The sequence below is a fragment of the Alligator sinensis genome, unplaced genomic scaffold, assembly GCF_000455745.1.
Source record: "Alligator sinensis unplaced genomic scaffold, ASM45574v1 scaffold1248_1, whole genome shotgun sequence".
Taxonomy (NCBI): Eukaryota; Metazoa; Chordata; order Crocodylia; family Alligatoridae; genus Alligator; species Alligator sinensis.
This window is the reverse complement of record NW_005842645.1, coordinates 869,212-874,472: the sequence shown is the minus strand read 5'-3', so window position 1 is coordinate 874,472 and position 5,261 is coordinate 869,212.

Here is a 5,261-nt window from a genome sequence, read left to right as displayed (position 1 = left end):
GGATTTTAACCCAGAGGGTCTCCAGCCGTCCACCCTGGTTGCCAATATTGGCTTGCAGGGACGTGTAGCTTTCCTTAACATAGAGAGCTACCCCCCCGCCCCTTTTCTCTACACGATCCCTCCTGTACAGGGTATAGCCATCTATCCCCGTGGTCCAGTCATGGGTGGAGTCCCACCAGGTCTCCGTTATCCCTATGACATCGTATGACATTTCTATTTCCGCTATTGCAAAGGGACCAGAAAATCCTGGATTTCGAGTCATTTAAAAAAAAAAAATAGAAATGCTTCATTAATATGTTTGGCTCTACTTGGTTGCTGTCTATGGGGAGCTGACTAGTTTCTATTGTGTAAAATTTAATATAAAAAAGGCACACTCAAGCTACACTTAAGGTCTTCCAGGGTTAATTTCAACCTTTTATTATTCATAACCCTATTGGCTTAAATCAGTGACTGACTAAAAGGTCTCTGAGGAGTCATGAGGGAGAACTGCTTTCTGTCTCTTAGGAAGCAACAGAATTGCAGGTGACGAGCCTAGGGAATACTTGTGCCAACCTGCTACTGATGGAGGGGGCTGCGCAGGTGTCACTCACTGAAAGTTTAATGTGGTCTGATCCTGCTGCAGAGGAGGAGAGGATTTAGGTTGAAATTTGCAGGGCTCTTAATTATAGAAAACAAGTAGCTTTGTACATGCCTTAGAATGGCAAGGAAACTTTAAATGAGAACATCAGCAGGTCTAGGTATGGGAAATATCCTCTTTGGATACCATCCTCAGCTACAGAAACCCCAGCACTCTGCTTTCTTTGTCAATGGAGCCTCTAAGGATATTGGAAGGAAAATGAGCACAGCTCATGTGCTGCACCTCTGATAACTAGATGCGGCTATTGGCGGGAGCAAATATCTACTGGGTGCATTCACAAGAAAAGATGGGAAGAGGCCCTTCTCTGCTGTCCTGAGGTGCATGAGACAACAGAAAGGTTAGGTGCTGATACCCTCCATCAGAGCAGGTAGGGGTTCATAGGAAGAGAAAGAGTCACTCCATCACTTTGGGAGTTGCAGAAGCTGAGACTATGTGTTACATTTACGTGCTGGTGCAAGCACAGATGCATATTAGGGGTGTGCAAAACAGGCCATATTTGATTCGTGTTTGACCCAAATTGGGGACAGTGATTCGATTCGTTGATTCGGATCACAGTCCTGATTGGATTTGGCCAAATCCAAATCCGAAGATTCGATGCTGATTCGGCCATAGACACAGCTTTAAATTTTTTTTCTACATACCTTGAGAAACCAGGCACAGCTTGTGAATGCTGCAATGGTGGGGTGGATGGAGCATCCCACAGGAGCACAGGAGGCTCCCCCGCATGCTCGGCAGTGGACACTGAGCACACAGGGGACCCCCCTCATGCCCCTCCAGCTTGGTGATTGGCCATGGCGGGACCCCGGCTGCCCCCCCAGATCCAGGAGGTATCAGTCACTGAGCTGGGGGGTGGGAAGGGGGTCCCCTGTGTGCTCTGCGGCAGACCTGGAAGTGGACTAGAAGTGCTTCTGGTCCACTTCTGGGTCCACCGCCAAGCACACTGGGGAACCCCCCACATGCTCCTGTGGGACGCTCCATTCGCCACACCATCTCAGCATTCAGGAACCGCCTGGTACCTTGAGGTATGTAGAAAAAACATTTAAAGCTGTGTCTATGTCTGCATCATCGAATCTCTCTGAATCGATTCAAAGAGATTAAAGGGTCTCCTGATTCGATTTGGATTTGGAGATTCAGTCGCCAAATCGGGCCGAATCTTCGCCAAATCAAATCAGAGACAGAAGCTAAACAAAAGCTTCTGCACATGAATGGGGCTGTTCTAGGGGGCTTTCAGGAGGGGAACTGACCTTAAATGTGCAGCCCCTCTTTTGTTCTTCCTTCCTAGGTGTCAAGTAAAAATTACTCTGCTGAGAGCCTCATGCAGCGTACCCCCTTCCTTCCTCCCCATTTTGTTTCAGGTCTGAACCATTTGAGAGTGTTTCTTTCACCTGCTAATATCAGCTCAAGCCTTGGTCAGATTCAATGGAAAACATTAGGATCTGAGCTGGTACAAATTTTCCAAATTCTGAAATGTCAGTTTCGTGGAATGAACTCTCCATACATCCAAGAAATCTTCCTGCTTCCAGCCAGCTGCAAAGTAGGTTGAGTTTTTCTGTATTTTGACCCAGTAGTGTGGGAGGTGTTTTGTTGGTTGGCTTGAGAGGGGGAGGGGAGAAGATTGACAAAATGTTCTCCTTTTTCAACCAGCTCTAGTTCAGCTGTATTATTTTATGTTCATACAAATGATGCTTTGAGTTCTTCCTTATTTCTTCTACCCTCTGGATTCAAGTTTTAGATGGAGTCAAGGTTGAAAGTCCTTATCAGTAACTCAAAGGTGCAATGTCCCGGCAAGGGGATTTTTTTTCCTTTAATTATTCCTAAACCAACCATATTAAAGCATGCAGTTTCAGATTTTTTGGATTCTCTTAAGGAATCGAGCATGTTAGGAGGAGGGGGGAGGGCATTTGAAACACTGAAATAACCTTTAATTTGTCCTTTAGTTATACCTTGCAAAAACCATGACACTCTGAGTAATGGGGATTTTGTTTATAGCAAAAACATTATAACATGGGGTTTGTCTAAACATGGGTTTTCTGTCACATGGTTTTGTTGTTAGAACTTCTCGTGTTTCTTCACGAGCTTGATCCAGTCCTGCCCTCCAAATGAAGCAATTTGTTCTCTATTATGTTTATGGGAACAATTATATTGGAAAGCAGCGTCACCCCTGCAGGAAAGCAGATGGCCTTGCTACAGCTGCCCTCTCCTGAGGGTTTCATAGAGGTAGGAGGCAGGGTGTTTTAAGTGATCAGAGCAGTAGCCTGGAACAGGTGATCCAGGGGGTGGTGTGTATGGAGGCTGAGATGCAAGCAGCTTAGCTTTGCAGTACTTTGTGTACTGATATGCAATTTTCTATATAACAGGGGTGTTGTGGGTATCACTGTTGAATTGTGAGATGCTTGGATACTATGATAATTGGATAAATCAGCAGTCAGAAAATTTTCATAGCCATAGGCTGGCATAGCCTGGCTTGGGTCTGAGGTGGGCTGGTGTTCCAGCACAGCCATTGTCACTGTGCCCCAGCAGCAGCTTTTCCCTGCTGCCACTTCTCCCTGCTCCCCCAAATATCAGACTGGTGCCAAAGCCCCCTGCCTCTGGAACCTCACCAAAGCCCTCTAGCTCCTTGGGCTGATCCAGTTGCCTGTTTGTTTGATGACCCCTAAGACAGATATAACTCTGTTAGTGGAGCCTCCTTGGGACCCAGATCTCTCATCTGCCCTCTTTTGGCTCATTTTGATTAGTCCCCTTGATTCCCCAAAGCCCTACAGGGATTGCAATTCCCCAAAGCCCTACAGGGATTGCGTTCCTGCAATCTGGCTAGATTTTTCTTCTGATCAGCAGGCTGTAATCTGGATGGATCCAGCTGAAGGGCTACAATGACTTGGCCATCATGTGGGCTTGTGTTTTTTGCAGTTGTTGCACACTTGTAAAGTCTTTTAGAATGAATTGATAAGCCAGAACAAATTTAAAAAAAAACAACCTACCTTAACCATCCCTTAATACAGGGGAGGTCTACATCCAAACTTTACATCTGGCTGCTAGGCTGATCCAAATGTCCAGTCCCTTATGTTAATTTTGAATTCTAGATATTTTAATCTAGCCATATCAAGGCTCCCAATCTTCTATAGTCAAAAGTCTTTTCAGCCTTCTAGTCAACTCTTTCCAAACCGATTTTTTTTCTTTAAAGTAGTTACTCTTAGTATGTCTGTAAACAAGCCTAATTATAGAAAGTCATACCTACACATAGGTCTGGGAACCAAAATTGTAATGAAAACTCTGGTCCTGTTGATCCTCTGACACTGTCTGACTACTGTCCTCAACAAAGTTCTATAATAAAACCAGATCATTAACCACTTCCTGTACTTAGTTTCTGTTATCATGAGAACTTGGAATGGAAGACTTCTAATTGGCCCTAATGCACTTGTTGAAGGAGTCTGATCTCTATATTGTGAATCACCTCTTGCCCTGCCATCTTTCCACATAGTTAATAATGATGGCAGTCCTTCACTTTCCAGTCTCCACAACCATCAATTCATAATAGGCTTGGAAACCTCCAGCAAAAAACTAACAAAAGTTGCAAAATATTTGGCAAAAGCAAGGAGCTTATTAAGAGAATCACATTCTAGAGCTGCACCTACCACACAGTGTGATATGCAAATGTAAATGTACCCTTCTCATTTCCCCTTCTCATCAAAATAGCAGACCTTTTTAAAATAAGTCAGCATGTGCAGACTTACAAGCACCCCATCAAAGCTTATTTAAAATGGTTCTGCAGACAAATCAGTGAGTCGTCATTGTGCTGGATGCTGATGGAAGGCACTCTCCTTTCTATTTTGTGTCTGTCGTCTTCATAAGCTGAAGGTAACATTAGATGGAAAGAAGCATTAAGGCCAGTTGTGTCTGGCCCCTGGAAGAAATCAAATGGCAGCTTTTCAGAGGGATCGCCTGGTACAGTAAACCAGGTGACAGAGCAGTGTAAAATGTAAATCACATTCCTGATTGCCACCATCGGAACAGCCTTGTTTTTTGTGCAGGAAGGGGGGCATAGGTGAAAAAAATTGAGGGTCTAACCATTTTGTACTGCAAAATAGAATGAAAGATGTTTTCCTTCAGAAGCTATGGTGTCTGTTCATGGCCTGTCTGATAGGAACTCGCCACAGTACGTGACTGTTTTAGTCTCAAGATGGAATTATGCTAAGCATTTGGACACAACCTGTGAAGACTATATAACTGTTCTCATATTAACTCCTTGCTCTTAGTAGCTTGTAGTGTGTCTGCATGTGTTAACTGCATTTCTGAAATGGAAGAGACTTGTGCTGCCTACTTTTTGGAGGGGGAGGCAGGCTATGCATGTTGGGCACTTAAAGGATTTTTGTTTGATCACTCTCACTTTCAAGGGAGCAGAGAAGGGGCAGAAAGCATGCTTTTGCTAATTATTTGGGGTGGGAAGGGGAATCTCATATACTTGAGTGAATGGAGCAAATGTTAAAAGGTCTGGGCTAGGAAGTTGAAACTGGCATTTTTTTCTAAGCTGTAATGATGTTAAATTTTTATTAGGGAACTCATAAATTGCTTTGAAAATCACCTGAATAAGTCCACTGTGAATAATAAGCTCTGAGCATGCTTACAT